At 41.9% G+C, this 11,890-nt stretch overlaps 1 long non-coding RNA gene across 1 annotated transcript in view; it reads left to right on the forward strand.

Annotated features, from left to right (window-relative positions):
* LOC131189685 (uncharacterized) overlaps positions 1-11,478 on the forward strand; it is a 72,857-nt gene extending 61,379 nt beyond the window's left edge. The window contains exon 5 of the long non-coding RNA XR_009153105.1: positions 11,029-11,478. This is a non-coding gene — a long non-coding RNA (uncharacterized LOC131189685). The remainder of the gene's footprint in view (positions 1-11,028) is intronic.
* Positions 11,479-11,890: the final 412 nt, after the last annotated feature.

Genomic DNA, 11,890 nt, shown 5'->3' on the forward strand with positions numbered 1-11,890 from the left:
GTGTCCCTAACACGAGGAATGACACCAGACCCACACTCACGAGGTCCACACAGGATGTCACCACCACACATCCACCCAGAAAGCAGACCCAAACCCACACTGATCAGGAAGCACGACCAAGGACCAGAAGCCAGACCGCAGCTGCAACATTAGCCACTTCAAACCCCTCCAATCCATACATGCAGCAGACTGACACCCACTACGAAGATGTAGCACGACCACGAACACGAAGCCAAACAGCAGCAGTGCAGCTCACCAGCTCAAATCCCCCTGCAGCACAGATTAGACTGAGCACAACCAAGCCCCCACCAACACAGGACACACCCCCAGCCAATCAGAGCACAGAAAACCCCATCCAATCAGAGCACAGCCAAGCTCCCACCCAATCAGTTCAAACCCCACTAGCAGTTAAAAGGAAGAAACAGCTGCGATCACACATTGCTCCCAGAAGCTGAAGCCTGAAGCCTGAAGATGACGAATGAGACTTACGAAACGTCAAAGACACTTCCAATTTTACACGGAGAAAACCCGAACAACCAAAGACCTATATATATATATATATATATATATCCAGTGGTGGATTCAAGTAATTTAACAACCGATTCTCTGCCCTAATGATTTCTTCCAACAACCAGTTTGCCAATCTGTTCAGAAAGTTAACAACCAACTTCCTTCCTAGATGTCTTAGTCTACAAGAAACCCAATGGCTCCCTAGGACACACCATCTACCAGAAGAAAACACACACAAACCGCTATCTGCATGCACTCTCACACCACCACCCAGCACAGATCAACTCCGTAGCCAAGACACTCATCTCTAGAACAAAATGCTTAGCTGACGAACAACACCTAAAACCGAACTACACACTCTCACAAGCGTACTAACATCCAATGGATTCCAGAGAAATAAGATTACCAAACTAATCCAAAAGAACCCCCACTAAAACCCAAGACAGAGAGCAAGAAAATGGCACAGCCCTCCTCCCATATATAAAAGGCACCACAGACAGAATCAGCAAGATCCTCCACAAACATAACATCAAGACAGCATTCTGCACAAACCAAAAATATCCACCATCCTAAGAAACCCCAAAGACAAAATTGAGTTAGAAAATCAAGGGTATATGAAATCCCATGCACGCCTGCCCCACCACATACATTGGACAAACCAACAGAAGAATAAGTGCGCATTGAAGAACACAAGAACTCATTCAAAAGAGGAACCAACTTCTTCCCTGGTCCAACACTTTAAAGTCACAGGACACGATATTGACTTTAAAAGACCAGAACTATCGCCAAAACTGAACACTTTAACAACAGAATAATCAGAGAAGCCATCGAGATAAACGCCCACACAGCATGAACAAGCGAGATGATACCTCCGCCTACCAGCCATTTGGAAACCTGCCCTTTTTGACAATCCTGTCCCTAACACGAGGAATGACACCAGACCCACACTCACGAGGTCCACACAGGATGTCACCACCACACATCCACCCAGAAAGCACACCCAAACCCACACTGATCAGGAAGCACGACCAAGGACCAGAAGCCAGACCGCAGCTGCAACATTAGCCACTTCAAACCCCTCCAATCCATACATGCAGCAGACTGACACCCACTACGAAGATGTAGCACGACCACGAACACGAAGCCAAACAGCAGCAGTGCAGCTCACCAGCTCAAATCCCCCTGCAGCACAGATTAGACTGAGCACAACCAAGCCCCCACCAACACAGGACACACCCCCAGCCAATCAGAGCACAGAAAAACCCCCATCCAATCAGAGCACAGCCAAGCTCCCACCCAATCAGTTCAAACCCCCACTAGCAGTTAAAAGGAAGAAACAGCTGCGATCACACATTGCTCCCAGAAGCACGAAGCTGAAGCCTGAAGATGACGAATGAGACTTCGTCGAAACGTCGCCAAGACACTTCCAATTTTACACGGGAGAAAACCCGAACAACCAAAGACCTATATATATATATATATATATATATCCAGTGGTGGGATTCAAGTAATTTAACAACCGATTCTCTGCCCTAATGATTTCTTCCAACAACCAGTTTGCCAATCTGTTCAGAAAGTTAACAACCAGTTCTCCCGAAGGGGTGTGAACTGGTTGAATCCCACCACTGTATATATATATCACTATTTCTTATCAGCTATTCAGAGCGGTCCTTTCTTACTATATATACATATTTTAATCCTATCTTATTTTACTTTTATGATCTATCTTCCTTTATTTCATCTACATTCTACCCTATTATTCAGTTTTGTAAGAGTAACTATGGAACATATTACTGTCGTATCCCACTCCTCCGCTGACGGCCGGGTCAGGGAAATCCGAATCAGGCGTGCCTCTGCAGCTCTGCCAAAGTCCTAGCAAAGTCCTCAAGGCAGGCAGGAGACCAGAAAGTGACTTCAGCAAGATATATTCGACTTTGCCTGGCTCAGAGAATGCCAGAAAGCAGATCCTTTATATAGGCCATGGGGTGTGGCTCCATGACTCAGCACTTATCCAGGCCTGCCCCTCCCTTCCTTCTGACGCCGCCGCCTATCAATTCTTCTGAAGTGAGGGTCACTCCAGTCGGCAGCTGTTGGTAATTGACTTCCCTCAGGCTCACATGCTGTGGGGGAGGGGCAGGCCTGGATAAGTTTGCCTGGGCATGGAGCCAGGGCTGGGGCCGGGAGGTGCTTCCTCCTCCTCAGCCTGTCTGGGCATGGAGCCAGGGCTGGGGCCGGGAGGTGCTTCCTCCTCCTCAGCCTGTCTGGGCATGGAGCCAGGGCTGGGGCCGGGAGGCATACTAGGACATTCCTCAGCGTTCGGAAGCAGATAAGAAGGCCCCGGCTGCGGTGAGAGCGGACAAGACACAACAATTACCAACTTTGGTGGACATGCCCAGTGGCAAAACAATTTTGGGCTAAAATTAAAAAGTGGTTAGAAGAGGTAATACAGAAATCAATAAAGGGAGAGCCAAAACAATTCCTATTGGGAATCCCAACAGAAAACCACACAAATGATACTCAATATGTAATACTACACATATTAACAGCGGCACATATAGCATATGTGCAAAATTGGAAAAAAGAGAACCCACCGAAAGAGAAAGCTATTTAGCATCTACAGTATGTATTTTCTGTATGGTTTAATCCATATTCATAAAAACAAGCCCTTGTGCTAAATGCAAACTCTTAAGCTTTCATATAATTTGAGTATGGTAGTTCTTAGGAAAAAATATATGTATTATAGATGTATTGTGTGGCATCAGGGTAATGTTCTAAGATACATATTGATAAACTTTCTCCAACTTGATCCTGATCCTAATCAACCTTATCCTTCAGATCTTCCATCAGTAACTCATCACTACTGTAACTAAGTTAGTTAATTTTTCTATTTCCTTCCACTGTTCCTGGCATTATAGAATTCTCCATTATCATTGCATAATGTGTCCAAAGTATGAAAATTGGTTGACTAAAGTGAAAAATCTGGATGGATTTGTTCTATGGTCTATTTATTTGTTTCCTTGGCTAGATTTCCTTAATAATCTATCTGGCAATACTTTCTTCAAAGTTCAACTTTAGTTTCCATAGGTTTTCACAAGGAATTGCCTGCACAATTTTGATCTTTGTCAATATGAACACATCAGAGTCAGCATCTTATATCTTTTCCAAGGCATTCACAATTGCTCTATCAAGTGATAGTCTGAGGTAGAATGCTGGTCTGCTTCTTTCTTTACTATTGATGGTTGATCCTAATAGGCAGAACTATTCATCATTTCATTGTCAATGTTTTCAATTATTTTGTATCCACTCTCTGGAATTCAAGAGCCAAGTGAATCCCTCAGTCTGAAAAACCCTAAATGAAATAAATGAAATGAAATAAATGAAGGAACATGCCTACCATTTCTGTCCTACTGTTTCCTTTCATTATATCCAATTTATATAGTTATTTCATACTTATATATATATGCTTATATATTATATAGTTACTTCATGCTTATGCTTATATATACCGTTGTGACAAAAAATAAATAAAAAAAGATAAAGGGCAGTGGGGCACTAGTCCTCATGAAATATTAGGATGGGGGCGTGGTTTAAGCCTATAAATCGCCTCTTTTTACAGTAGCCTTCCATTACTTCTAATAAGCAACAAATAGAGTCAATCTACGAGAAACCCAATTCCTGCTGTCAGTCCAAGGTAGACTGCCACTAAATGGGGAGGTTTTATAACAGCCACAAGCACAGGAGGCAAGTTTTGGGTGAGAATTAAAAAATGCTTAAAAAATTAAAAAATTAATTAAATGCTTAAAAAACATTTGCTAGACCAATTCTTGAATACAGCTCACCTGTCTGGAACCCATACCACATTTCAAACATCAATACAACTGAACGTGTCCAGAAATATTTACAAGAAGAGTTCTCCACTCCTCTGAATACAACAAAATACCTTATGCCACCAGACTTGAAATCCTGGGTTTAGAAAACTTAGAACTCCACCGCCTTCGACAGGACCTGTGTTTAACTCGTAGAATCATCTATTGCAATGTCCTTCCTGTTGAAGACTACTTCAGCTTCAATCACAACAATACAAGAGCAAACAATAGATTTAAACTCAATGTTAACCGCTTCAATCTTGATTGCAGAAAATATGACTTCTGTAACAGAGTTGTTAATGCTTGGAACACACTACCTGTCTTCTCAAAATCCCCAAAGCTTTAACCAAAAACTCTCTACTGTTGACCTCACCCCATTCCTAAGAGGCGTGCATAAGGGGCGTGCATAAGAGCACAAACGTGCCTACCATTCCTGTCCTATTGTTTCCTTTCATTATATCCAGTTAATATAGTTATTACATACTTATGCTTATATATATGCTTATATATTATATAGTTATTTTCATGCTTATGCTTATATATACTGTTGTGACAAAATAAATAAATAAAATAAAATAAAATAAATAAAGTATCAGAAATAGATAAGTTAATAAGTTATTTTGAACTATAATTTCCATAAAAGCTACTAAGGGACTAATAGCCAGGATTAATGGATATAGGTTCAGCATATCTAGAAGGCAGCAGGTGACCTATTCTTTGACCTATTCTTTGTCATACTATAGACCTGTGATGGCGAACCTATGGCACGCATGCCACAGGTGGCACACAGTGCCCTCTCTGTAGGCATGCAAGTTGTTGCCCCAGTTCTGCTCCGCCATGCATGTGTGCACGCACCTCCCGCTGGCCAGCTGGTCAGGAGGTCTCTTCCGCACATGTGCAGGGGCGTTGTTTGTGCACATGCACGGGGGGTGGGGCGCATGCGAGCAGGGAGGGGGCGCTCGCCTGGAGCTTGTACGCACATTGCATTTTGGGGGGTCAGGTGCGCATGTGCTTTGGGCACTCGGTCTGGAAAAGGTTAGCCATCTCTGCTATAGACCCCATTTGACACATGGTGAAAGCCCATCTTGCTTTCATCTACAGGTTGCCTAATTTTTAAGCTTCTCTTCTGCACAACAGAATTCATGTTGCCAAAATAAGATGATGGATCAGGGAACCAATTTCAGCCTCATGATTTTAATAGATCCACTGCTTCCATTTCAAGACTGTCCATTTCAAAATTGATTATTTGTTTGTTTATGTGTTTATTTATTAAGCTTATATGTTGTCCATCTCACCAGAAGTGACTCTGGCTTACAATCATTCAATAAAAACACCTTATAAAACATTAAAACAGTAACAATAATTCAACAGTGGCAATTTTCCTACCTGCTTCATTCGCCTGACTAATAATCGAACAACATCACTAGGTCTTCTACAACATATATCACTAAATTAAATATGAGTCACTCAAAAAACAGACAAGTAATAAAAGAGAAGACATGAAAAACCCTCCCTGGTAGAAAAGGCCCTCTATTACAGGAGTGGAAGCAGATTCAGTTCCTGTTTCTAACATCTTAAGACGTTCTGGTGAACAGAAGAGGGATCCAAATGCTGACAATCTTTGATATGGGAATGGTGAGATAGTGACTCAGAAAGATCTCTCTGTCATCTGAGGTTCAACCCACAAGTGCCACAATTAGTTTCTTTCCAATGAAATCTAGTTGAATTGATAATAGCAAAGAGCACTAAGGAACTTCAGCATTCTACAATATAAGTACATTCAAAATGTGGAACAGTGCAAGTTAACAATGATCAAATTGTATGACACAGTGGCTAAGACGCTGAGCTTGTCGATTGAAAGGTCAGCAGTTCAGCAGTTCGAATCCCTAGTGCCGTGTAATGGGGTGAACTCCCATTACTTGTCCCAACTTCTGCCAACCTAGCAGTTCGAAAGCACGTAAAAAATGCAAGTAGAAAAATAGGGACCACCTTTGGTGGGAAGGTAACAGCGTTCCATGCACCTTTGGCATTTAGTCATGCCCACATGACCATGGAGACGACTTCAGACAGGGCTGGCTCTTCAGCTTTGAAAAGGAGATGAGCACCGCCCCTTAGAGTCGGGAACAACTAGCACTTATGTGCAAGAGGAACCTTTATCTTTTTATAATGGAGACCTAAAGAAGAATAAGTTCATTATGAAGATACTTCATGAAGTATTCAGGCAATTCCCAGAGGGCACTATAACCATCTAAAGCAGGGGTGTCAAACTCAAGGCCTGTTGTGTCTTGTCCGCTCTCACCGCAGCCGGGGTCTGCTTATCTGCTCCCGAACACGGAGGAATGTATGCCTCCCGGCTCCAGTCCTGGCTCCATGCCCAGACAAACTGCAGAGGAGGGGGCACCTCCCGGTCCCAGCCCTGGCTCCATGCCCAAGCAGGCTGCAGAGGAGGGAGCATCCCCCGGCCCCAGCCCTGGCTCCATGCCCAGGCAAACGGAGCAGCTAGACCCCTCCCCCTCCTCCACAGCATGTGAGCCTGAGGAAAGTTTACTTCCAACAGCTGATTGGAGTGACCCTCGCATCAGAAGATTGGATAGGCAGAGGCAACAGAAGGAAGGGAGGGGCAGGCCTTAATGAGTGCTGAGCCACACCCCATATAAAGGATCTGCTTTCTGGCAGTCTCTGAGTCAGGCAAAGTCGAACTTATCTTGCTGAAGTCACTTACTGGTCTCCTGCCTGCTCTGAGGACTTTGCTAGGACTTTGGGCAGAGCTGCAGAGGCAAGCCTGATTCGGATTTCCCTGACCCGGCTGTCAGCGGAGGAGTGGGACACGACAAGGCCTGGGGGCCGGATCCGGCCTGCAGGATGTTTAGGTCTAGCCCATGGGGTCACCCTGGAAACAGCCTGCGGTGCCTCTGCCAGTGAAAACAGAGTTCAGTAGGTCGGCCCTCCCAAGCTCTGTTTTTGCTGACAGAGGAAGTCGTCACAGCCAAAAACAGATCTTGGGAGCCCATTTTCGCTGGCAGAGCGCTTGGGCCATCACAGGCACCTCCAACACAAGTGACATCAAGCTAGCCATGCCCACCCTGTCCGCTCAAGGTCAAACGCAAACCTGATGAGCCTTCAGTGAAATTGAGTTTGACATCCCTGATCTAAAGAAAATAAACTTGCTCTCCTCTGGCTCCCGCTAATACTGGTTTAGGGTGATAAACCCAGATAAAAGATGGACCCTGAAAAAACTAACTATAATCAATGAGGTGACTTGAAGGTTCATAAAGATGTAATCAGGCAGTTTATTCACCATCTGCTTTAAGCAGATAGATAAGTTGGATAATGTGCTCTGTTTGTAATAAGAGAAATGAGCATATCATTTTATTAAAGAATAGGGTTGAACTTGAAAGCTGTAGATAAACAATTCAGACACTGATATTGGGAGGTCTATTTTGGACATTTACTGACTGGTCAAGGAAATGGTCTATTTGGTTTATAAATAAAAGGTACCTCAATGCAGTTTGGTCATCTGCAAACATAAATGATCTTTACAATGATATGTGCTGAAACTTTGAAAAAAATAACTATAGCAAATGTCAATATGCACCAAATTTAGAAACACTAATAATTGCTTCATATCAAGTGCATATTGGTCAGTGCTGTTTAATCTGTCCAACAGTAAAGAATTTTCACATGATCTGCTAACCATGATTCTGTTTTAATTGGTGCTTCCAAGGATGATCTTGGGACCTTCTGTTGGAAAAATATGTGCTCTGCCACTGAGTGGTAATCCTTCTTATGAGGCTTAGAAACATGAATATTAGTGTTTAGTGATGGCTGAACCTGGGTTCAATAAGCCAGATAGTTTCTTTCCTGTTCACCCAGATTCTTGAGGCTTCTGTTTACCTTTACTTTTGAGATGTTTAACATTGATGTGATCACACCCAAAGTCAGGCTGAGAAAAGGCAAAAGCAATTCTCAAATCGTAACAGTCTGTATATCCTCCTCAACATGTCAGAAGAGGAAGTGACTCTAAGTAATTTATTTTGTGGCATTCATTTCACACAGTCTGCAGGGTGGGGCCTACAAATGAATCACTGATTATGTTGTCAATTAATCATGGCCAGTGTTGGTTTCTCACCATAATAGTATGGATGCTTGAGCAATACAAGTGACTTAATACGACAAAATGTACTTTTTCAAATAGAAGCCTTGCTATGATTAAAGATGGTTCACTCATCTACCGATAGTATTATACAATATCTAGTATTCTGTTTCTTTTCTCCATCAACTCTTTCATACATATTGAATTTCAAGTATGCTAAATGGTTCATTCAGTAGGTCAGGGTGGGCAATCAATTTTCTCAAGGAGCCACAAGGGATTCTTGTAGAGGGCCAAGCCAATAGGGCTGTGAAAGTGTGTAGATATACAGGTACATACATAAGTTGAAAAAACAACAACAGCAGTCTCATTCTAAATAAAAGCAGTGCAGTTCTGTTGTACGCATGGCATACACTTATTTTATTTCTAATTTCCAATTGAGCTCACCCAGGCTGGATATGGACAGCCAGGGAGCCAGATGTGGCCCAGGGGCCGTAAAATGCCCAGGACTGCAGTAGATAGATATAATATACACAAATATCATAGTACCTACTCCAAAGGTCTACAGCCTAAAGAGAATACTGTCCCTGTGGTCATTTGAAAACCATACATACCCTTGAAGCACAGGCTGGTCTTTTGCTTATCAAATGGAGTGAAGTGGGTGACAACCATGTCTGGTGTAATGGCCATGCAGTAAGATTCCCTGTGTTGGGAGTGGGTTATTAGGTAGAATCAGCCATCCTAAGGATCAGTTTGCAAAGATTTTGAAGTTCTGTCCAGAGCAGCCTACTTGCCTCTGAACCAACTACTAGAACAAAGTTATGGTTGCCTTACCACTCCTTATGTGAAATCAGAAAGAATATGACAGTAAGCTTCCAGACTAATATTTTGAAAGCAGTGGTGGGTTTCAAAAATTTTTACTACCGGTTCTGTGGGTATGGCTTGGTGGGCATGGCATGGCTTGGTGGGCGTGGCTTGGTGGGCGTAGTAGGAGAAGGATACTATAAAATTTCTATTCCCACCCCAATCCAGGGGAAGGTTACTGCAAAATCCCCATTTCCTCCTGATCAGCTGGGACTCGGGAGGCAGAGACTAGATGGGGATGGGGCCAGCCAGAATTTTTACTACCGGTTCTCCGAACTATTCAAAATTTCCGCTACCGGTTCTCCAGAACTGGTCAGAACCTGCTGAAACCCACCTCTGATTGAAAGGCATAAATCTTTGTGAAATTAATAAAAATTATTAATGAAAAGATGCTTCTGGACTCTTTCTCATTTTTGACTACCATTGACTAAGATGGTACAACACTCTATATCAGGGGTGTCAAACTGGCGGCCTGTAGGCCGCATGTGTCACGTGCAGGCCACGCCCAACCCAGGTCCTCAAATGGGGAGCGTGAGTTTGTCATCCGTGCTCTATATGGTGAAAGTGTGAATAGGGAGATATCTCACATGTCTTTGGAAGGACATCAAAATAAAAAACTTGGAGATGCTACAGTATCTAATAATCTTGTAAAAGCAAATATAGGCTTATAGACCCTAATCTAAAGAAAACTACTTACATCTGAGTTGCATTAACAATTATGGGAGAAATTAATGACAAACAGCTTAATTCTAAGTCTGTGAATGCTTCAGAAATTATTGGAGGAGATGCTTTGGACCTCACGCAAAAGCCGAGCACAGTACTTTTCTGCTATTTATTAAACAAGCCTAACTCTTTTCAGGCTTCTGAGTGAGGAAGATGCTACTGCTTTAAGTAATCCACTTATAAGAAAACTTTTAAAAGAAGTGTTATATTGTATTGGAGGTGGGGGTTGTTTCTGGACACACATAGTTCTTTTTACTTAGTTTTCTGCACTTAAATGTAATTGTAAGCGATCCACAGTCATTTGGAGTTGGGCAGGCTTCAAATTTAAAAATAAACAAGTGGCATCTTTTTTTCAGCTTTGTGAAAAAGTCTGAAAAGGTTTTGCCTTCTTTAAAGAAGTGCATGCCCTCTGAAGCAATTCTGAATCTTTTTAAATTAAGAATTTGAAATAAATTTTCAATGATTTTAATGCTACCCAAGTATTATTCACATTTTCGGAATTGGAGATACAAAATGTTTCGTCCTTCTTTCTGTTGTGTACCAACAAAAGGCAGAACTAAGATCAATGGAGAGAAATTGCAATGAATTGGATTTTGGCTCAGCATTAGGGGAAACTTCCAAATGTGAGAGCAATTTGAAACAGAGTGCCTCTGGAGAGGAGGAAAAAGTTTCCCTTAGCTTGGGATATTTTACAGATGCTGGATAAGTATCTGTCAGGGATGGTGGAGCAGCACAAAGCAGAGAATTGGCCCAAATGATGACTAAATTCCTTGGCAATTTATGATACTAGAGTCTGTGTTACCAAAATGTGTCCAGCATTTTCAAAATTCCTTGAAATGATAGTCTCTACATGCATGCAGTTTTTTTATTAAAAAAAAGAGTAAAAAGTGCTCTTATAGTTAAAATACTGTTCCTAATGTTTCAAGTAACTTTTTTCCTCTATTGAACCCCTATTTCTTTTCTATCTTTTTCCAGGATTTCCTCCTGCACAATGTACATTTTAACAGATGCCATCCAGATGAAAACAATCAATCCTACAATTTTCCAGTAGATTGTACTATCCAATCACTCAATATGCAACAAAAGAACATGACTCCCTACACAAGAATGATGGCATATAAAGCATGCCAAGGTACGAAGTCAACATTTCAACTCTTCTTCCAGGAAAGAAGAGGCTGCCTATTTATTGTGAAAGCCCTTTGTCCACATATTTGAAAGGAATGTTGAATGAACATCTATCTTATCTAAAGATAAAGCAGTGGAGAAATTATAAATGGAATTGCGGTTTCATTAATCACTAAGGTGCAATGCATGAGTTGTACCAGATGTGAATGGAAATGCAGGTATTCCTCAACTTACAGCCACAGTTGAGCCCAACATTTCTGTTGTTAAGTAAGACATTTGTTAAGTGAGTTTTGCCCCATTTTATGATCTTCCTTGCCACAATTGTTAAGTGAATCATTATAGCTGATAAATCAGTAACCTGGTTGTTAAGTGAATCAGGTTTCCTCATTGACTTTGCTTTTCAGAAAATCGCAAAAGGTGGTCACTTGACCCCAGGAGGCCACAGTGGTCATAAGTATGAACCAGTTCATGCATCTGAATTTTGATCACATGATCATGGGGATGCTGCAAAGGTCGTAACAGTGAAAAATGGTCATAAGTCACTTTTTTCAGTGTTGTTGTAACTTTGAACGGTCACTAAATGAACTGTTGTAAATCGAGGACTACCCGTATTAGATTTAACCTAGGAAATATTGCACAAAATTAAAAGTACAAACTCTGAATCCAGTATTGTGTTCAATAAATATGATCTGAATACATACACAAGTTCAAA

This window comes from Ahaetulla prasina, chromosome 2 (assembly GCF_028640845.1).
Source record: "Ahaetulla prasina isolate Xishuangbanna chromosome 2, ASM2864084v1, whole genome shotgun sequence".
NCBI lineage: Eukaryota > Metazoa > Chordata > Lepidosauria > Squamata > Colubridae > Ahaetulla > Ahaetulla prasina.